The sequence below is a fragment of the Stegodyphus dumicola genome, chromosome 2, assembly GCF_044657685.1.
Source record: "Stegodyphus dumicola isolate Sdum_Otavi_A_Nest chromosome 2, ASM4465768v1".
Classification (NCBI taxonomy): Eukaryota; Metazoa; Arthropoda; class Arachnida; order Araneae; family Eresidae; genus Stegodyphus; species Stegodyphus dumicola.
This window is the reverse complement of record NC_140769.1, coordinates 9346874-9371091: the sequence shown is the minus strand read 5'-3', so window position 1 is coordinate 9371091 and position 24218 is coordinate 9346874. Positions and strand designations below refer to the sequence as shown.

General features: G+C 33.5%; 1 long non-coding RNA gene across 3 annotated transcripts in view; it reads right to left on the bottom strand.

Annotated features, from left to right (window-relative positions):
* LOC118182414 (uncharacterized) overlaps positions 1-24218 on the bottom strand; it is a 522263-nt gene that overhangs the window by 322889 nt on the left and 175156 nt on the right. For all 3 annotated transcript variants that reach the window (XR_015039383.1, XR_015039384.1, XR_015039385.1), the window contains one exon: positions 12225-12293. This is a non-coding gene — a long non-coding RNA (uncharacterized LOC118182414). The remainder of the gene's footprint in view (positions 1-12224; positions 12294-24218) is intronic.

Genomic DNA, 24218 nt, shown 5'->3' with positions numbered 1-24218 from the left:
GTTTGGTTTTCCGCAGAATACATCTCCGATTCTTTGGTGTTAGCTTGCTCTACATGTATTTTTTCAACGTTCCATTCTTAAAAGTTTACTTTTTTAATTTTATTTCGTTACGTCATATTGTGTTCTTTTTACCGGGCTATAGAATTCGGAAGTTCAAAATTGTATCTGCTGTAAATTTCGGAAATTGTCTCAGGTAGCAAAATAAACTTTTCGCCCCATTTAAAACAGGAATAATTCATAAAATAGATTCCTCGAGCATTATTATAGAATCTTTCTTAGCTCAAAGGGATAATTGCCCAAGAAGGAGTATTAATTTCTTATTGCATTTCGCATTGGTTAACTCTAAACGGTTTTACGCTTTTCAAATCGTTGCCACCCAATATTATCACCCTGCATTATATTTAAAAAAATTAAATAATGAAGAATCTGCATAAATGTATGTATAATTCTCGGACTGCGATAAAAACAACGGTACGAGCCATCCAATTTTGAATAACGTACGTCTTCACCCGAATATGTGCATCTGGAAGCCCAAATTTGGAATTTTTTTTTTTTTTTTTTTCATATTTTGTAAAGCATTTATAGGTTTTTGATTAAGAAATTAAACGATTTCAAAGCCACCAATGGCAACACTGTACAGGAAAAAAAATATCTCCAGCGCACGAGACTGTATATCAGAAATTCTAAAGATATGCTCTTTTTAAATTTTTATGTGATATTTCTGTTGAATTGAATCTTATGGTTTAAATGCGAAGAACATGATACTTAATAAATAAAGGTAACACACAAAACGTTAAAAAAGCTCCCTGTGGAGGTAATGTAAAATATGAAAGCTTTCAGTATTTTTTTATTTTATTTGAGATCTTACATGTGGAGAAACGTGCAATCACTAGAAATATTTCGATGCTTATTTTCTTCAAAAATTTTTATTTCAGCTTTACAAATCTTATCAAATTCAAACTAGTTTTTTCTTTTGTACCACATGAGGATGAATATACATTGATTTTAATACGCTAGTCTTAAATTCATACTTGTCCTTTACGAACCGCTTACTATCTCTATATAAGTAAATATATGTATGGATGTAAGTGCCTTGTATTATAAAAAAAACAGCGCTATTCAGAACCCCTCAGTTTTCAACAAACGTAAACTTACACGCGGATATTAAACTTCAAATTTGTTAGCCCAAAAGCAGGGGCTTACTTAGAGGGGGCCGGAGCCAAAGGGGGGCCATCTCTCTCTGGACGTAACAGCGAGACGACACCAAATTAATGTTACGATATTATAGAATTAAATGTTTTCCATTCTTAGCAAAGAGAAGGGGGCGCGAAATATTCAGCAGTTCTCGAGCCGCTGAAAACCCTAGCCACGAAAAGTGACGTTAATTTCGAATGGGATATTTTTCTCTAATTAGCATTTTGCATCGAAACACTTAAGTGCATTGTAAAGCATTTATGAGTTTTTGATTAAGAAATTCAACGATTTCAAAGCCAGCAATTTTCGAATCGTTGCCACAAAATATTGTCGTTCTTTATTATATTTAAAGAAATTAAATAAAAAAGAATCTGAATGAATGTATTTCGAATGGGTTTTATTCTCTACCTATTTCATATTTTGTAAAACGTTAACGAATTTTTGATTCACGAACTCAATGATTTCAAAGTGAGCAATGGCAACACAATAAAACATTTTTATCTCCAGCGCGAGAGAATGTCTATTGGAAATTCTAAAGATATGTTGTTTTTAAATATTTTGTAATATTGCTTCCGAATCCAATTTTACGTGGCATAAGCGCCAAGAAGATGATATTTAATAAATAAAGTAAATACAGAAAAAAAATAATAAAAAGACTAAAAAAAGTTTTGTAAAGCCATTTCAGTAAGAAACCTGAACATTGATAGGATGAACTGAGAAAAGATTTAAAAAAAAAAAAAAAGTCTGAAAGCTTTCAGATTTTGCATTACACACAAAGGTTTTTTTTTTAACGTTTTGTGTTTTGTGTGTTACCTTAGTTTATTATATATTACGTTCTTTGCACTTAAACCATAAAATTCAATTCAACAGCAAAATAATTTTAAAATGAGGGTATCTTTAGAATTTCCGATATACAGTCTCGCGCGCTGGAGGTAATATTTTTCCTTATAGTGTTGCCATTGCTCGCTTTGAAATCGTCAAGTATCTTAATCAAAAATTCGTTGAAGCGTTACGAAATATGAAATCGATAATAGAACAAATTCCAAATGCTAGCTTCCAAATGCCCATATTCGGAGGAGGATTACGTTATTCAAAATTGGATGGCTCTAGGTACCGTTGTTTTGTCACGATGCAAGAAACATACACACATTTTTGCAGATTCTTCATTATTTAAGTTCTTTTAAATATAACACAGGGCGATAATATTTGATGGCAACACAAAGTGATATGGACATTTACAGTGAATCGATGGAAAATGCCAAAACGAAATTAATAGCCCTTTTGAGCTAACGCTCCTTTGAGTTAAAAACTGTATGACAATACTTACTGTATACTGTATACCGTATAACGTCTAAACGTATACTAGTCCGGCTAAATTCTAAATGGACTGAACTCTTAATTAAACTAATTAACAAACTAATCTGTAATATAAATCATTATCTTTATTTTACTAATTTGTAAAAGACACCTAGGCTTCCACACTCACTCTCTGCTTCGCCATTGAAGCAAACTCAAAAGTAATTACCATTCTTTTTGTAAACAGTAGCGATGGCAGCGCCATCTGGCTTCAAAGGGATTTAACATATACTGCTATGCTAGTTTTAAAATTTTTGAAATTTTGCTGTTGAATTGTATATGGTTATGATATAATTATATACTGGTTATGGTTACATATGATTATAATTATTTATCACTCATACATTCATACTTCAGATATTCACTTGTCTGAAGCTATGGGCTAAATCAGAACTTTTCCAGAAAGTTGTATGTGATTCTTTTTTAAATGAAATTTATTATACTTTTATCTTGGACTAAACATGAAAATATATGTCACTTCCTGGAGAATATTTACCAAAGAGGAGGCAATTAAAGTTATAAGGTATTTCTCCCACTTTCCTAACGTCCTTCGTGGTGTAGTGGTTCTGCACGCTGGGCCGGTATTCCAGAAGTCCGTGGTTCGATTCCCAGCGAAGGCGGTTGCTAATTTTTCATCTCTCTGGCTTACCCCCAAAAAAATCTAATGTCTCTACAGTGGCGCCCGAACTAAAAGGGTTGTGGATGATGATTCTCCACACCCAGGATTTGGCGACTAGGTCCCCTAAAACCCTAGTCGCCCTTTAAAAAGGGGAGAATATAAGGTATTTCTCCCGCTTTCCGGCGTGCCTTCGTGGTGTAACGGTAGCACGCTGCGCCGGTATTCCAGAGGTCCGTGGTTCGATTCCCGGCGAAGGCGGTTGCATATTTTTCATCTCTCTGGCTCCCCCCCCCAAAAAAAATACCTAATGTCTCTACAAGGTTCTACAAAAATATTTCTTTTTCTTATAATTAGTACATCAACTTTTATCTGCATGCCCATGCCATTGTTTAAAACGATAAAAGTTTTTTCTTAATTTACATATGCAAAGATTTTTAATCTTCAGATTAAAAATCGGTGCTCCAGAAATACAAGATAAGAACAGCATCGTCCAATAAACCACATTTACTTCAAAATTCCTCATTCCTTTCGAAGTTTAATTAAAATATTCTAGTTGGGAGATATATTTTGCGATAAAAGTACAATCAATATTAATTAACTAAACCATTGGAAAGCAATAATTCGAAAAAGGATAATTAAGCTTTCATACTAATTTACTGAATTTCCACTGTGTAAAAGGAAAATATAAACTGGGCGATGTACTTTTGTCTCTTCATTTCCTGCATGCCGGTTGCTGAAAGCTTCATCTTAATTTTGTCATTCATAAGGCGGAATCAATATATGCAAACAAGTCAGTGGTTTTAAATTTAATGTCACAAGCCATGATAAAATAAATTACCAAGTTAATTACATAAATTATTCATAAAGTATTCATTAATATTTTCTGGAAGCTACATCAGTTGTTATACAGCTGAAATTTTAAACTCGGTATTATGCGAACTTGCTTTGCTTAATACTTTTTTACCCTAGCCTCTGGCATAGATGGTAGTTTCAAATAGATACTATAAAAAGAAAAATGTATGTAATGATTTTAATGAATCTGGCTAGGGTAATTTCACGGATAAAGCTGGTAATTAATAATGAAAGAAATGAAGAATTGAGTTTGTAGATAATTAACAGACAAATTAAATTCAAAAGAAAAATTAAATATCCTACACTTCGCAAAATAGCAAAAAAAAAAAAAAAAAAAAAAAAAAAACTCGCGAATAGAAGATAAAAGTGTATTTTTTATACCGAGACTGAGTTTGTTAATAAAGAAGTCTTTTTCAGTTCTTGCAAAATAATAAATAAATAAATAATAAAACAAAATCGGAAAGTTTTCAGATTTTAAAGGTCGCCCCAAAGCGTTTGTTCAAGGTTTTTTACACTGTCGCTGAGATCGTAGTCTGTTGTTACGCTCATTCCTACTAACCCTTTTTTGTCGCCTTTTTAGCTTTATTATTTAGCTTTATTACTGTTTATTTTTCAGTCTTTTCCTGGTTCATGATATCAATCCATAGTTTTCTGACTAAAATAGCTTTATTAAACTTTTCTTTTTACTTCCTTGAACGAAGTAAAAAGCGAAAAAGTTTCAGGCATCATATTTCAACGCAAATAGCCATTTTCACCACTATCGAATGCAATTTAACAATGTTTTTGCGTGACATCTGTACGTATGGACAAAATAAAGGATTCTTCCCCCCCCCCAAAAAAAAATTGTAAAACTAATTTAAAATGAATTCTCAAGAGAATATTTCGGGGCGTCTGTGCGTGCGTACAGACCTACGTATGTATCTCCATAACTCAAAAATGAGTAGCCTCAGAACGTTGAAATTTTGTATATAGGACTGCTATAACATGAAGATGTGCATCTCGTATTTTGGTAGCAATCGTCCGCACTAAAAGTATATAAATATATGTATATATACAGTGGCTCCCAAAAATATTCGTACATTTATGATTTTCATTGAAATAGGTCTCCATCCATTAATTAAAAGTAAACTTTCTGAATGAGATTTTAATAATACGATCTAAAATCTATTCGTAACAAAATTACATGAAATATTCTTTAAATATAGCGAAACTTTATTTCTAAGAAATTAATAATCAAAAAATGACAAACATTTTATCTCACAAAAGTCTTCGTACACTGAAATATTTTTGGATAAAATTAAAATTAATATTATCGTTTGCCGCTTTTTACTTCCTTGTACGAAGTAAAAAGGAAGTATTGTAATCGCGAAAAGTTTCAGACAGCATATTTCAAAGAAAATATCCATTTTGTCCACTATCGAATGCAATTTAACGATGTTTTCGTGTGATATCTGTACGTAAGGACAGAATAAAAGACTCTTTTCCTCCAAAAAAATTATAAAACTGCTTTAAAATGAATTCTGAAGAGAATTTTTCGTGGCGTCTGTACGAACGTATGTACGTACGTACGTACGTACGTATCTCGCATTACTCAAAAACGAGTAGCCTCAGAACGTTGAAATTTTGTATACAGGACTGCTATAACATGTAGATGTGCACCTCGTATTTTGGTTGCAATCGGCCGCACCAAACGTATATAAATATATTTATATATATATCCATTCTGTTACCCGGCTCAGTGATCTCAATTTCTTTACTCTTATATGCTTGTAAATTTTATCTTTTTTGCTTTAAAAATGATTGAATTATGTTGTTCATATCTTCCGGTTGAGGTTTTATGACTGTAGTAACTCTCTATGCAATATTTTTAGAATTATCAACAATTTTACAGTTTTTAAGTGCCGCTAAGCCTAATAATTTTTTTGATGGCGGCCATTGCTTGTTTACATTTGAAACAGCAGACTAGTGGATTTGTTGCCCATCTAGAGAAACTTAGCTTCGCAACAACAAAGATAACGCCTTCATTTATTATTGTGAATTAAATCATGCTTAATCCTTTCTGGAATTTGTTCGAGGAAATAAGTCTTTAACATTTACTTCGTAATTTTTAATACAGATATTTTGAGATATTTGAGATATTTTAAGTTTTTATGTATTTTTGCCTTGTCGGGAAGTGAGAACTGAATTAATTGAATGAGAAATACTCAGTCGTCTGTGACAAACTGTTTCTTTTTTGTTTTGTTTGCTTAATTTCTTTTATACATCGTTTTAGCTTTATTATAGTATTTGAATAGAACATGTGGCAACGATTAGATAATTATTTAAATGATATATATTTTGTGCATTCTGAGTTATAATATGAACGAAATATAATACTATTAAGTGAATCTAGGGCCAGATTGTCGCTATGGTAAACAAATAGAGTGAATGTTAAAGAATGCATTTATTCTATTGTGGTATATACACTTTCGGCGATGTAGATTTAATTCAATCCAAGTTTAAATGAAATGCAAGAAAAAATGCGTATAATTTAATATTCCGTACAAGGAAGTCATGAGGTGTTCACATCAGATATTTTTAATATTTGCATTGTGGTGGCATTTAAAAAATCGTTTGCTTTAATTTTTTACTGTTTACTTCATAATATTCTATTTATTATTGAAAAATGGGTGGCAGTCGTAAAGAAATTACAAACAGCATTCGAAAATTGATAAATTTTCACCATAGTAGGGGTAAATCAATTCAAAATATCGCTAAATTAATTAATTTATCCCATTCTACAGTGCAGTATGTGATAAAACGCTTTAAAGAAGAAAATCGGATTGAAAACAAGGTAAGAAAAGGTTAACTAAACGTGATGAGAGATTTATTATTAGAAAATTTGTGAAAACCCCACGTTTGAGTGCTGTAAAAGTTTCTGCAGAATCTAATGCAAAATTTTTAGACTTCAATTTTACCTGAAACTGTTCGTGGAGTTCTCAGAGGAGCTGGATTACATGGGCGTTCTACTCGTAAAACGTTTTTTGTTAGTGAGAAAAACAGAAAGCTTAGGCTTTCATTCGCAAAATCAATGATAAATACACCCGAAACGTACTGGAATAATGTCCTATTTGCTGATGAAATCAAATTTAGCATTTTTGGTTCCGATGGTCGAATAACTGTATGAAGAAGAAAATATGAGGAATTTCATTCTAAGAATTTAGTTGGAAGAGTTAAGCATAGCGGTGGAGGTGTTCTTGTGTGTGGGTGCATGGCAGCATCAGGACTAGGTAATTTGGTATTTATTGATGGCATAATGAATCATTCTCTTTATTTAAAATTATCAGCCAAAAATTTCGGTATTGAAAACAACTTTATTTTTAATCATGATAACGATCCTAAGCATACGGCTCTCAACGTTCGCCTGTGGTGTCTCTATAATTGTCACACAGGTTTTGAAAACACCACCTAAGTCGCCAGATTTAAACCCCATAGAACACATTTGGAAAGAACTGGAGGTTAGAGTACAAAAACACGACATCAAAACGAAACGCGAACTTAAAACAGTCATGATGGAAGTCATGATGAACATTGATACAGAAATTTATATATATATATATAAAAGTAAAATCATGCTTTTAAAAGCTGTTGTGGACGCTAAAGGATATTCTACTACATATTAATTCAACGAAAAATGAAAATATTGACTAATATGTCGAGATTTTTTTGAAGTGTACGAAGACTTTTGTGAGATAAAATATTTGTCATTTATTGATTATTAATTTCTTGAAAATAAAGTTTTGCTATATTTAAAACATATTTCATGTAATTTTGTTACGAATAGATTATAGATCATATTATTAAAATATCATTCACAAAGTTTACTTTTAATCAATGGATAGAGCCCTATTTCAATGAAAATCATAAGTGTATGAACACTTTTGGGAGCCACTGTATATCCACTCTGTTACTCGGCTCAGTGATCTCAGTTTCTTTATTCTTATATGTTTGTAAATTGTGAATTTTTTGCTTTAAACTTGATTGAATTATCTTCCGGTTAAGGTTTTTATGCCTTTAGTAAATGTGTATGCAATATTTTTAGAATTATCAACAATTTAAAAGTTGTTTAAGTGCCGCTAAGCCTAATAATTTTTTCCATGGCGGCCATTACTTGTTTACGTTTGAAACAGCAGAATAGCAAATTTGTTGCCAGTCTGGAGAAAGTAAGCTTCCCAATAACGCCTTCTTTTATTATTGCGAATTAAGTCATGCTTAACCCATTCTGGAATTTATTCGAGGAAATAAGTGTTTAAGATTTACTTCATAATTTTCAATACAGACATTTTGAGTTTTTATGTATTTTTGCCTTCTCGCAAAGTGAGAACTGAATTAATTGAATGAGAAATACTGAGTCGTCTGTGAAAAACTGTTTCTTTTTTTTTTTTTTTTTTCTTCTTCTTTGCTTAATTTCTCTTATACATCGTTTTAGATTTATTATAGTATTTGAACAGAACATGTGGCAACGATTAGATAATTCTTAAGATGATATAAATTTTGTGCATTCTGAGTTAAAAAATGAACGAAATATAACGCTGTTAAGTGAACCTAGGACCAGAGTGTCGCTATGGTAAACAAATATAGTGAATTTTAAAGAGTGCATTTATTCGATTGTGGTTTATGCGTTATCGACGAAAGTATTATTGTTATGTCATTAACTAGTAATAGGCCTATTCTGTCTTATCGTGATGCCCTTAACTTATAACACGCCTTCTGTGTTCTGTACTCATTTTCCTGTAACTTGCTTTATCTTGTAATCTTTACCTCTTATTGTTAAATTTGTACAATCCTTGATATATTATTAATGTACTTTACTCAATTGTATCTCTCTATGCCCTTGTTTGGCCATGTAAATATTTCTTTAATAAATCTGACGCCTGGGCGACGGGAAGTGGGTCCCCTATGGGCCTTTGGTTCGTTGAACTGCCCTGGGTGGATCCGGCGTTGGGCTTGGTCTCTCTGTGCGCGGCTCTCGTGTGGCCTCTTTGGCTGCTCTAGATCTTAGGGGGCGCGGTGCTGAACTGATTCACCCTATGGTAAGCGATAAGCAACGGAGGACGTGGGCACTGTCCCTTTACCAAAAGGTTAATCGGTATAGCACCACGTTCACCTATATCTAGAGCCTAAAGAGGAATTACAAGACGCCTCGCGCCGGGCGCCCAAACCCAGAGCCAAATTCAACCCGGGGGCAGTCCAACAGACCAAATGCCTACGAAAGACAGTCCCAACAACCGCCCAGGCCCCACATTTATTAAATAAAATAACAAAAGTATGCAGGGCCAAAAAGGGCGAGTTTGGACAATAAGCAAAAATTTTACAAAGGTGTAATACACACAAATATAGAATATACATAAGCTAAAGTACAGTCTGATGTTGGGCAGCCCAATAATATACAATGAATAAATATAGACAGTAGAATTAGACTTAATGACAATATAACATAAAAATAGAGAACATAGTGAAATAATGAATGTAAATGATTACAGCAATACACAGAGGATATACCAAAAGAAATAAAAATAAAAGAATACAATGTAACAGAATGCAATAGCGGTACAATACACTTGATCACGTGGTATTGTGGGAAAAACATGCAATAAGGCTAATTATACGATTATGAGGAATAAAAATAACATATATTCGTTAACTTTTATGCAGGCTAAATAAGATACTATACAATACTATACAATATTACAATACAATACAATACAAAAAAAAAAAAAAAATAACATATTTAACCTGTACTAAAAGCCAACTGATATAAGATACTATACAATACTATACAATACCACAATACAATACGATACAGTAGATACAATACCACAATATAATACGATACAGTAGATGCTATACAATACTATACAATGAAAATACAAAATACATTCAGTGTTGGTGACACAAAAATACATTTAAAATTGTCATGACACTAGTGATGAAAATACAAAATACATTCAGTGTTGGTGACACAAAAATACATTTAAAATTGTCATGATACCAGTGATCCTAATGCAGCAAATAAATTGATGCAGTTACCTGGTAAAAGTACAGTGCTCGCGTCTTCCGTCAATGGAATGGAATGGTACTAAATTCTGAGTACTTTTCCGTTTCGCCGGCGCAAATCTGGCCAAGCAGAATTTATTGGCGACAATGTATAATATACACATAAAAAAGTTAACAAATGTTAGTTCTAAGAATTTTTTATTTTGATGGCATAAACATTTCAATATCGTTTAAAATTTTGTAAAAGGCCAATAAATAAAGACAATAAATTTGTAAAAAGACATTACTTAATTTACTATGCTTTCACGGTTCAACATCCTGATTCCCCGGTTCATATCACGTTATCCCAAGTGATCTCACGTAAACTACACTACAAAAAATCTAATTTTCTCAGTAATTATCTACATTAATTTCAAGTTAAATCTTAATTTGGAATACAAATTTAGTTGCAAGAATTATTTTAATTCGTACGAATAGCTTATTCAGAAATTATGTAAAACCGCAATGCTTTACTTCGCTATTTCGCCTTCAATTCCAGTGTCACTTATTTCAGATTTAAAAGCTCTGAAAATTCTATAACTTAATACTTTGCACAGACACCTGTAAATACGTGTTACGTGGAATTTTAAATAAAATTCGAAGCCAAATTATATTAATGTATAAACAAAAAGCGCAATAACTGGCTTATTTGGTTATGACGAAGCACGCCTAAGAGTAACCCCGTGAAGGATTTTCTAAAACGATTTATACAATATAATTTAACATTTAGCTACTTGTATAACAAATACTGTTTTTACCTACGGAAGGCAGTTTTTAATTATTACAGAGTTATTAGAATTATTTGTATTATGCAAAGTACGCGAGGGCGACCTGTCTAAAACGAGAGATGCTTTTCAGGGAAAAGCTCTAAAGAGAATGGTTTCGTACGCATGTTACACATGGAGAAAACATGAAAACTCTCCTTTAGCGAGCCCGTTCGCCGGGAGAACACAGGTGTTTAGCTGTCTTACCGTGTCGGTATGTGCCTACAGACCACTAGCATAACAATCCACGACTGCTTTCGCGAAAGCGTTACGGGAAATGCTGTTCTGAACATTTTCTGGAAAGACTTTTATTGGTTTATTAGATTAAAGCAAAGCATGGCTATCCGCGTAAAACAGGGTTTCTTAAACCTTTTTCAGTCGCGAAGAAAAAATGGGTATAATTTAATATTCCGTACAAGGAAGTCATGTGGTGCACACATCAGATTTTTTATTATTATTAATGTCTTCTGTGTTTTACTTTATTTATTAGATACCACATAAAATTCAATTTGGCAGCAAAATCACTTGGGAATCGTGATTCTCTTAAGAAAAAAATCGTGAAAGCTTTATAAAACGTAAACTAGATAATAAAACAGACTCCACGTTCAAAATGAGGGCTTCAAGATGCACGTGTTTGAGTAGAGGACTATGTTATTCAAGACTCTTGGTACCATTGTTTACCAATTGCAGACGGTGTTTACCAATTTTCAAAACGATTTCTGGGCCATTTAATTAATGTTTAAAATGTAAAGAGTATTTTTTAAATATCCCAGCTGATAGCTATTTTTGAATATAAGTCAGTATCGTAATTTTGATAACAGAAAGAAATTTAAAAAATAATTTCTTTTGATTTCCATTCCTCTTTGGCTACTTCCCAGAGTCCGTCCATTGTGGCGGGTGTGCGTTCAGAAAGAGCACTTTTCAAGAGACCAAATACACAAAAGTCGAGCCGCCCAACCGGTATACCGCTTAGTGTCGCTGACTGCCGTGACGAGGCGCTTGGTTCGAATCCCGAAGAAAGCATGGTTGTTTGTAAATGTATAGCGTCCGTGCGGCATGGAGGTACTCTAAATATCCGGTGAGCCGAAATTCCTCTCCGGAAGTTTATGGTAGGTTAAAAGAGGTAGAAGACCCTCGGACCCGTCCCGCCAGGGGTGCTTGACAGGGATATTTAATTTTAAATTGTGAAGTTAAAAATCTTCACATTTTCAAGTTGCCTCGAGAGTTCGGTTGATTAAGTTCGACTCATTCGAGGAAATAAATTTAAATGATGTGCTGTAAAAAAGTATGTAGACGTACAAGGAAGTCATGTGGTGTCCACGTCAGATTTTTTAGATAATAAATAATATTATTGAGGAACTTACCTTCAAAATAAATGTTCGTATTTCCTTCAATAATCAGCAAATTCTTACTGCAGAAACTCGAATCAACATCTGAAAAAGGTATTATTAATACATTAAAGTTTCTTTTCAGATAAGCAAGAACAATTTCAATGTAAATTTTAAGAAGGAAAAACAAACTTATAGTTTTATTTGATTTAAAAAAAAGCAGTTTGCTATAAATATATATTTTTTTATTCTTAGAGCACACTTTTATAACTGTAATGTTTATCCTAAGGTTTTAACAATTATCTTTAGTTAAAGCTACTTTCCTGTCACTCCTAATTTCATCTCACAATTTCCTACTAGAATGCGTTTTTAGAATCGCGGGTAATGCAAATGAGTAAGAGCGGTACTTAAGTCGATTTTCCACTGACTTAATTAGAGAGCCAGAGATTCTGACTAGCGCGCGTTCCCCTTTTGGCCACACACTCATTAAGCTATTGCTACGCTCGGCCGTATCTCAGGCCCTTGATAGCTTCGCCAGTCTAGTTGATAATTAGAGGCCAATTATTTAGAATTTTGATAGCTTCGGTAATATCTTTTGCTTGTTCTCGCCGCTCATTTCAAGCGTTAATAAAAAAAAAGTTACTTAAAACCTTCTTAAAATTTTATTGTAATATTTTAGCAGGAAGGATAGTTTGCTTGTTAATCTAATAAGGAATCTGAAGGATTTTTGAGTTAAATTACTCCATTAGGACCCTATAGCTTTCATAGGAATGGTCTCCTACCTGCGGTACCTACATCAGTTCTCCTTCGAAATTAATGTGGATTTATTCAAAATTCATGGGAATTTTAGGTTATATTTAACACCAAATCATGCACTAGGGTGTATCTCTTCCATATAGCAGCCGATTAACTTTTATCAGGTTTTATTATCTAAGTAAAACTCACATTGCTTAACCCTTTCCTCCAAGCTACCTTTTAAAGTCGGAGTTTTAATTAAAAGAAAAAAAAAAGTTAGGCAGGCAGGCTAATTAGGGCTAGAGGAGTACACAAGTAAAATTTTGTGACCCCAAAGTGGGCACACTAATTGAATAAAACTTGGAAAAGAGTGCTGAAACGAGCATTGTTGTCAATGAACGGACCGATGAGTTGCGGAGAAACAAAGAATATAGACTCTCAGTTGTCCTAGATGAACGGTGAGCCCGGTCTGGGCACACCTAGGGTTCGCAGTTTGATTTTAGGCAAGATTTCAAGGTACAAATTTTAAACTAATATAGAATAAGGAGATTAGCATACAGCCAAAAAAATAACATAGAAATTTCTTTTCAAACAATTCCTTTTATGCCCTTAAAAAAATCTGGAAGATTTCTTTAAAAAATGAGGGTCTTAAAAAACTGAACATAGCTAAAATATATCAACTGGTTTGTGTTGAGCTACCATCTACTATAAATAAAGAAGGTTCAGAGTAACCTATAAATCCTTTTTCATTCAATTTTTCTGTGCGTACAGAAGAAAATTTTTAGGTGTGTCCAGATCGGACACACCGTGCCGCAAAGGGTTAACAATTCTTTCAATGTGTAAATATTTAGTTCTTGTCTGCGATATAGAAAACAAATACTAGGGTAAGCGTAATTCAGGTATAACTTACTCATGAATGAATGATTTCCGAACGCGTCATAATATTTCATCCTTTATGTATCTTTAAACAGTGCTGAGTACGAAGAGGACACGGCTACAGGACACCATCCGCTTAATGAGAACTGTCTATGTTAGAGCAGGAACAGAATAATCTAGGAAATAAGCCTTGTACTCCTCCCTCGAGGAGATTAATCCATTTCCCTATTTGCCGACGTATCCGCAAAATAATGATCGCTGTGGAAATAAAAAAAAAAGCAAAGAAAGACTAGCAGCTGCCTGGGAGAAAAGATGCACCTCCGTGACGCGGTAATTTTAGCTGCGTGGTTCGTGTATATTACTTTACAGAGTTGTCGGGGAGTAAATGCAGGATTGTTTAAACGTTGACAGGCAGACAGATACGGTGATCTCATCACCCATTTTGACACTTAATGGCAGCAAACAAACATGAAGGGCTGTCCAAGCCCCCTAAAAATCTGATGTGCTCACCACATGACTTTCTTGTACGGAATATTAAATTATACGCACTTTTTGCTGCATTTCTTTTAGTCCTCGAATTTCATTAGAGATAGATTCCTCATTCAACTAATTTTGTTCTCACGTAGCGGCAAGGAAAAACACATAAAACCTCAAAATATTTTTATTAGAAATTGAAAAATATAGAAAACGAAAATAAAATACCAAAGACAGTTAAAACAATCAGAAAACAATTTTTACAATTAAAATTAGAGTTTTTGTGCAGAAACAAGTAATTCAGCCAGCAGACAACAAAGCTGATATTTCGGTGCACAAAAATGAAAGTTTAATTTTAGTCCCACGCGGCAAAAAGACACAAGGTGCAGAAACTGAATTCCTTATTCTGCCAAGTTTCAAAAGTAAACAAATGTCGTAAAATTATTAAGCTTAGCCGCACTTAAACAACAATTAAATTGTTGATAATTCTACAACTATTGCTTGCAGATTAACTAAAAGCATAAAACCCTTAACCGGAAGATAAGAACAATATAATTCAATCATTTTTAAAGCAAAATATGCACTATTTACCAACATATAAGAAATTAAAAAAGTATGTTCCCCGAGCCGAGTAATAGAGTGTATAAATATATATGTAATGTTAAATGATCTAAAATTTACTTAGTTCAAAAACAAGTTTTTCTAATACTTGCGCAATAGCTGCAAAGTAAGATAATAAAAATTTATTTACTGAAGAAATATTGATTATATTATCTCCTAATATAAATTTAGTAGAAGTATCAAAACAGAGGGAACCCATATATAGGAAGTTTAATTCCGAAAATTGTGTTTTAAAGCAACTTGAATGTAAATGTAAAAAAAAGTTTTACGGGAACTTGAATTTAAATCGTGAATAACAAAATTTCAAACTTTGAAAAAGAAATTAAAATTTAAAAGGGAGTAATTATCGCTATTGATCGGAAATGAGTTGACTTTTCAAGGGGAACAAACCAACTCCCGTTCAATGAACAATAATTTATAAATGCTAAGGTGTTTCGTGTTTTATTAAAGTAAGAATGACGATGCCAAACTGGCAAATTAAGTTAGGCCAAAATTGTTGTTCCGGGAAGTGATGGGATTTATAACCAAAGTAGAGTACCAAATAACTCATTCTGAATGAAGCATTTTCACTAACACAAGATTCTTTATAAATTTTGAGTGAAAAGCAATTTATGTAGAAAAATTTATAAGATACTTGAGTAAATGTCCCCCGACCTCTTCGCTTGTATGCATGTTAATTAAAGATTATTTGTATTAAAATAAACAGTAATAATCTCAACTGGAATTATGAAATAGAACTCAATTGATATTATATATATATATATATATACTAGAAAGCCTGGCGGTCATACGAAATGACAGCTGTTTTAGATATTAAAAATTGTAATTAAAATTATTTCTGCAAAGGTATCTGCTAATTCAAACTGAATTACCCAGGGCAGGCGGCGAGGACGCCCCTTTGCTTACTGCCCCACGCGGTTTCCCCCTTCTACTTGTTTAAAGTAGAGTGCAATGAAGGAAACCACTGGCGGTCCATTTCTTAAGAGCAACCGCTACTTCAGTCAATAAAGGTGATTTAAATAATAAAATGTTAATTCACACATCAAAGATCTCTTTGTACACAACATTTCTTGTGTACATCTTCCCATCATTTTTAAGCTCACCTTGCAGAGAACCATCCATTATTTTTAATTTTACGTCCGTTCTTTCACGAACTCTTGAACAGGCAACATAAAGTTGACCGTGTCCAAATGCAGGCTCAGGTCAAAAAATGCCAACACGCTTGAACGTTTAGCCCTGAGAATTATTGTTGGTCATAGCATAGGCAAGTTTTACGGGAAATTGTCTACGTCTCAATTGAAACGGCAACCCTGTGCCGTGGCAACTTCATCCCATTGGCTAGTACAGTTACGCAAGAAACCCATAAACTATCGTCGACCAACAGATACTTAAGCCGCATATAATAAAGATATTTATTTATTTCATTTTATTTGTTTTTTCATCGTTGTCGGTTTTTTCCGGTTGCATATTTCCGAATTCTATTATATATAGGTGTTAAATTGATTTATTAAATGTTAAATGCACGTGCTCTTGTATTTTAAATTTTTCCGGCTTAGCATTCTCATAATATTCGTCACGCGCTGCACTGCACGGGACATAAAACAGTTTACAGTTACGCAAGCAACCAATAAACTATCGGCGACAAACACTTAAGCCCCTTATATATATATAAATTTAAACAAATCTAAATTTTAACAAACATGTATATATGTAAAAAAGCAAATTTAAAGTTAAAATTAAAACATTTGGTGGAGCCGATTGCAACCAAAATAAAAGCTGTATAACTACATATTATAGCAGTGCTATATACAAAATTTCAACGTTCTGAGGCTACTCGTTTTTGAGTTATGCGAAATAAATATATGCGTACTCAGGTACGTACAGACGCCACGAAGATATCTCTTCTGAATCCATTTTAAATAAGTTTTATAATTCGTTTGGGGAAAAAGAGTTCTTTGTTATGTCCTTACGTACATGTCACCTTAAAACATCGTTAAATTACATTCGATAGCGGTGCAAAAGGATATTTTCAATGAAATATGATGTCCGAAATTTTTCGCTATTACAATGCTTCCTTTGCTTCGCACAAGGAAGTAATAGTAATAATAAGTGCTATATATCATTTGTCTGAGCTATTAAAGTTTGGAAAAGTATCTGATATTTTGTAAACGCTTTTGTTCGTTCTTGAAAAAGAAGGAGCTTTTGTGTCTGTCCATCCTCGGTATCGATAAGGTTTTATTGAAAATCTAAGCCAACCTAAGGCTGGTTTCATTGGACAATTTTAAGTTTCGCATTGGCGTGAGATTTTTTTAAAATTGAAATAATTTTGTTTGTTATCAATTAATGAAATTTCCTACTGGTAATCGTTGATGTTTCAGTCTGCCGTAATGTGAGTACCCATTGTTTTATATTGCTGCGTTCTACAGGTTCGTAGACTTGGAGTGACGGATGACAACACTTGATGAGACATCAAATGCAATTCATTCGTCAGTATTACACAGGAGATTTCCAAAAATAGCTATCATAAAACTGCTATAAACACGCTGGAACGATCAGCAACACAGCCTTCAGGCTATAACGGTGAAGACAGCTTCAAGGCAAAGCACTAAAGTACAGCTCCCGACTTGGTCGATCGCTCTCAAGCTAACCACTGAACTCTGCTACTGAACTCAAGATAATCTCTCGATACACTGCTACTCCGCGTACATTCAAGCTTTTGGTTATGTAGCGTATATATAGCTTCTGGTATATAGCATATAGCACCACTGAGCAGGCTTTCGAGCTTCTGGTATGCCTTCGAAAGCATTCTGGGGAAAACCGGTAAGAATTCATTGTAGAATGTTCTCGCTCTGTCTACAGCATATGTCAGACTCTGTCGCCAAATGGACAATCGCGCCAAATCTGGTAAAATCTAACCCCGCGTTGCGGGGAAGCTATACCGAATGAAATAGTTTCTTTGGTTTTGAAATATTTTTATACATTTGCTTTTCAGGGGTACATAGAACTTACAAATTTTGCTTTGGCTTCAGTTCGCTCATCTGACGGGCTTTCTCACTAGTTCATAATTAAATTTTGCTTTGCATTGTTGAATGACAGGAAGTCGAAATCTGCATCTATTTAACATTTATGTTGCTTTAAAAGCAGTGAAAACCTGAGCAACCTAGTCGATCAGTTAAGAACAATGTGTCGTACCGTAGACACGGTAATTTCCCAGCGATGCCTCATTTATATTCATATCATTTACGTCGCGCGAACGAGATGTCTAGGGGTGTATGAGACGTGCCATGAATAGCATCATCCTCTTTCCGGCCGTTAAATTAGGTGGCGAATTAACTAGCATATTAACATAACATAGGCTGCAGTCTCAGGAGGAGGATAACAACGAAGTGGTAAACACGAATTCACGGCGTCGTGCGCACACAGCTAAATTCTATTATCAAAGTCTTCACATAATCAATATTTTGGTTTGTCACGAGGTAATTAACAAGGTATGGCTTAAATTACAGCTCTACACCACTGTCTTGAGTTGCAGTAAAGTTAAACTTTGCTTCAGTTTTAATTTAATAGTTTTATTTTTTCTGTGCTAGAACTGCAGAGCTCCTAGAACTGCACACATTTTTGTAACAAATTTGAAAAGATTTATATATAAAATATGAACGAAATACGTTCGAATAAAACATAAATATTAAATTTAAAAAGTCTAAATCTAATTTTTCTAAAAAGAAAATCTGAAAGCTTTCAGAGTTTTATATTACGCCGAAAAGAGCTTTTTTTTTTATTGTTTTATGTGTTACCTTTATTTATTAAATATCTTGTTCTTCGCGGTTAAAACGCATAAAATTCAATTCGACACAATATCACAAAATAGTTTAAAAAAGCCTATCTTTAGAATTTCCGATACACAGTCTCGCGAGCTGGAGATAAAAATGTTTTTTTATCCTTAGAGTGTTGCCATTGCTCGCTTTGAAATCGTTGAGTTCGTGAATCAAAAATTCGTTAACGTTTTACAAAATTTTAAATAGATAATAAAAGCAATTTGAAATTTAAAATTCGGTGCTTCCATGTGCCCATGTTCGGTTAGAGGAATACGTTATTCAAAATTTGGTGGTTCTAGGTACGGCTGTTTCTTCACAGTGCGAGAAACATTCATGCATTCATGAAGATTCTTCATTATTTAGTTTCTTTAAATATAAGGCAGCGCTCTAATATTTGGTGGCAACAGCTTGAGAAGTGAATCGACACAAAATGCCGTTTTGAAATTAATAGCTTTTTTTTTTTTTAATTTTTTTAAATTATAGCTTTGAAATTAATAGCTTTTTTTTAATTTTTTGAAATTATAGCTTTGAACCTTTTCATCTTATTATCTTATCGCACTGTTATTTACAAACAGTGTGCGTACAAAATTTGAATTCCATAGCTTAACAAGAACTATTTTAAAAATATATCACAGACTTCTAATCATAGCGACAAAAAACTTAAGTGAACAGAATAAAAACTTATGATATAATAACATCGTGCTCGCTAAATAAACCACTTAAGGTAAACAAATAATTGTGTTTACGTTTGCTTGCACATAGTGCATGCGAATCCAGCATCTAAAATACTCTCAGGATACACAAGTTGTAGTAATAAAACCGGAAAAAAATCGCACTTTTCAAGCACAAAAAATATCTCATATAATAGATAAATAAACAATCCTAAACGTGAACGCTTTGAAGAACATGCCAGATGGAGCATATACCACTTTGAGAACAAACGAAAAAAAATTGAATTATAGTATTGAACTAACAAGGATATTACCAGCCTCGTACTCTAAAAGAAGCTTTTGAACTAAAAACATTTCTTTCAGCAAAATAGAAACGCTCTGGAATCAATTGTATGGCCTGAGATTGAATAAGTTCTCGCAGAAAGAAGTTTTTCTTTTGCTTGAGGGTAAGATATAAAAAGAAGATGCGAGTTCAGAATTTTGTGAACACAAACGAAATGAAAAGTGTATTATCTAGTAGTAGTAGAAGTAGCTTCTTATTCCTTTTCTTTCAAACCTTGGTCCAGAAATAGAAGCAACTTGAGGCGCAAAGATAACTTTTATTACGTTTGCAGAGCTGCGTTTTCTTTGAGCTGTTTGAAATACCTCAATATAAGTTTAAATTTTGGGTAGGCTTTTATGTATACTGGGAAACGAAATCAGCACCTCACTTTTATTTGATGTGCTTCTTCTCTGTAAGAGGACAAGAGGTTTAAAAGAATAGTTTTTCTGAAATAAAACTCTGAATTTGTACAGGCAGAGACTGCGCACAGAAAAAGGGGGGACACAATTCTGTATCTCCCCTTCTACTGGGCCGATTGACGAAGTTCAACTTGCGTTTTTCATGCCTCGAAAACGCGACTTAATGATATATATTAGATTTATGCGCAACATTGTTCTAACATGCAGAAAATGTCCGATTCTTCAGGAACGTTCCATTGTAACACAAAATCGGACTTTTTCTAAAATGGTCTACCGATCCTATTTCGATTCTATGACTCAAATTATGCCCAAATATTAAATTTTGTAAAATTTGGTGAGAAACATACCGAGAAATTAAAAAATTTATCTTGGCGCAGTTTTTCCAATTTACGCCAAGACTAATTTACTTGGCAAAATTCTTAATTTATGGTAACTGATTTTCCTTTCTCTTTCATTGTGCACGAGCGGAAAAAACGGTGTGCGTTCATTCTTTCGAATAATTTTAACAAAGTACCTTAACCTCATTTGGCGTTATTATCACGTAAATTCCTTTGGAAATTTTGAACAAAAAAAAACTCTATTTTTTTGCAGATATGCCTAGACATCTACTATAGGCTGATCGTAAGAATTTTATAACTTTAAGTCAAAACGTTTCCGAAAAATTTATAAAAGTTATTAAAAAATACAAATTTAAGAAATCAATCATAAAATAGCTGCGAATTTGATTTGGGTTAAACCTAAGTTTCGAATTCTGGAACAAAAAATCCAGTAAGTTTAATAAAAAAAGAGATATTAATAAATATATCTTCTTCTTCTTCTTCTTCAATGGCCAGATAGCCCAGGATGGGTCCTTGTCTTCCTCAGAATCGAATTTCAAGCTCTTCTATCCCTGGCCATGGACATCTTGATTGGTTGTTTTTTAAAATTCTTAAGTCTGTTTCCAAATAGTCGAGCCACCTAACTTTAGGTCTTCCTCTTTTTCGGGCGCCGAATGGTCTGGCCGAGAAGATCTTTCTTGTTTCTCGATTTTCATCCATTCTGCACATGTGTCCTGCCCATTTGATTCTCTGAATCCTTATATATTTTACTATATCTATTTCTTTAAAGGATTTATAGAAATTAGAGTTAGTTCTTTTCCAGATATCGCTACATTTTATGCCACCAAAAGTACTTCTCAAAATTTTTCTCTCAAAGACAGAAATGATACTTTTAGCTTTTTATGTTATTGCACTGGTCTCAGAAGTATGTGAGGATGGGTCTGATTAAGCTTTTGTAAATTAAAATATTCGTTTTCCTGCTAGTGAAGTTCGACTTCAAGTAATTTTTTATACCGCAAAAAACATCGGTTAGCATCTGTGACTCTACTACGGATCTCGGGCATTCAATCATTGAGAGACCTTTTGATCCTAAATATTTAAATTTGCTAACAGTTTCAAATTTGTAATTCCCAATTTAAAAATAGGGACTGCTGTTATTACCAGATTGTATATATTTAGTCTTATTTTGGTTGATTGTTAGATGCATTTTTATGGCTGCAGTTTCTAAAGATGTAAAAGCCTCTCTAAGTGACTCGGGAGTGCGTGCGATTATGTCGGTATCATCAGCAAACGCAAAAATCTGAACAAAGTTGTTAAAGATAGTTCCACCAGTATTAATGTTGGATTTTATTAGTCCAAAGGGGCTTTGTCCCTGAAACTCTATTCTTTTCATTTTGCAATTTTGCGTCGATTCACTACAAACGGCGAATCACTTTTCAAACTGTTGCCACAAACTATTATCGCCCTGTTTTATATTCAAAGAAATTAAATAATGAAGAATCTGCATAAATGTATGTACGTTTGTTGCATTGTGATGAAACAACGGTACCTAGAGCCATCCAATTTTGAATGGCATCATCCTACTGCGAATATGGGCATCTGAAAGCCCAAATTTGAAATTTGGAATTTTTTTTATGATCGATTTCATATTTTGTAAACCTTTAACGAATTTTTGATTAACAAATTCAACGATTTAAAAACGAGCAATGGCAACACTCTACGAGGGGGGGCATTTATATCTCCAGCGCGCGGAACTATGTATCGGAAATTCTAAACATACTCTCATTTTAAAATTATTTTGCGAAATTGCTGTTGAACTGAATTTGATTGTTTAAGGGCAAAGAACATCCTATTTAATAAATAAAGGTAACCCACAAAAAACGTTAAAAAAATGTTCCTTTGGACGTAATTTAAAATTTGAAACCTTTCAGGATTTTTTTTTTTCATTTTACTCTACTTTCCATGTGTGAAAGGTGCACATTAATTTATTCTTGGTGCAGTGTAATCAAAACAGTCGAAGGTTTTGAACTATTATAGCTGCATAAATAAAACCGAGCAATTCTACTTCTGGCGCTGTACGTCATTAAACGATTTTGTAGGGAGATATAGAATCACATAACAACATTAATGGCGTTACAAACATTTTTACTAATTACTTTACAGGGTACTTGGAGTTTGCTGATCTCAGGACTGTTTAAAGAAAGTTCCGTTATCTTTGCAGCTCCGAGCTCGGTCTAGAAAGAGAGAAAGAAGAGGCCAAAATGTGGCAGTATTATTGAAAATAATCAGCAAATTTGTTACAATTCGTTACGAGTTTACGAGACGTTACGTTACGACAGATATTAACCAATAAGGACCTGTTGAAATATAAAATTATGAAGAATATTAGGTTTTTCTTAACAGAAAACACACACACCACAAAGAAAAAAGTATAAAATATCTGAAAGACTTCAGATTTTAACATCGCATCAGAAGGTTTGTTAGGGTTTCAAAAGCTAAAGAAACATTCCAATTGGGCAGAGGGAAGAGTTAGGAAATAAAATGTCTGATGTCGACAGTACACGACTTCCTTAAACGGCCTGTAAAGAACGCTCCTGAACTCTACTAGAAAGACCTATGATGCTCTTGACTAGAGAGAACGTCATTAGCAAACTCCTCACACTACGAGTACTGTAATTCATTTTAACACCTTATTTAAAGAACTGTGAATGGCAACGACTTAACTGAGAATTACGCATGCGTAAAGAGATGAGATTTCTGTGAGACGCCTGTCAGTGAGAGAGAGTGCTGGGAAGCTCCGCCAGCGAACTGAGGTGTGGAGACTAAATTTGTCCAGTGATGACGAGTGCTATCTTCGTTAACGTCTCTGATCGTGTCACCAACTCGGATATGTACTCAAGTTTTTCTAAATGTATTAATTAAATGTTGTATCTGTGTTATGTTGTGTAATTAAAGTGATTAATCACCAATACCAGTGTTGATTCCGTTCCCACTGAAGCATCCACGACGTCACAGACGAAAAAGAAATAAAAATTGGAGGTTCCACCGAGATTTGTGTGACAAGAGACCAGGTATGTGTTCTCCACAATATTCATTTCCAGGCCTGAAGTGTATAATGTAGTTATTTATTACTTATTCGGGAAATAAATTCCCAAAGCAGAAGTAGCACATCAGTGCATAAGAGTTTTAAACACTCAATGTGTTTGCTTTATAGTATATCTAACAAGATATTTTCCTTTTGTGGTATATTCGGGAAAACATTTTCCCATTAACAGGTAGCACATCAGTGCATTTTATAGCACGTCAGTGCATAAGAGTTTTTGAAAACAATCAAAGTATTGCGTTCATATATCTAACGAGATATTTTTCTTTTGTATGAAAATGGGAAAAATCCATTCCCGTAAATAAACAGCACATCAGTGTATTTATGTTTAACGTTTCGTTATAAATTGGTGTGATAGAATCTGAACTGTTTATTTTGTGTATATGTGAAAGCACATCAGTGCAATATTGCAATTTTCATTTCTAAGTCATTAGAAGAAAATTTATGTTAAATTCTTGTGAAAGAAATAAGTTGTTGAAGATATTAAAAACTTGTTACTTTGGTTTTCTCATGAAAGCACACCAGTGCTGTATTTTAATATGATGTGTTTTTTCGGATAAGTAGAATGTTAAATTTTTATCATTTCATTGTATAAAAATTAAAACTTTGAGCAGTAAAGAAATGTTCTAATGTTCTGATTTAAACCTGCGCCTATCGAATTTACGTAGTAATTGCGT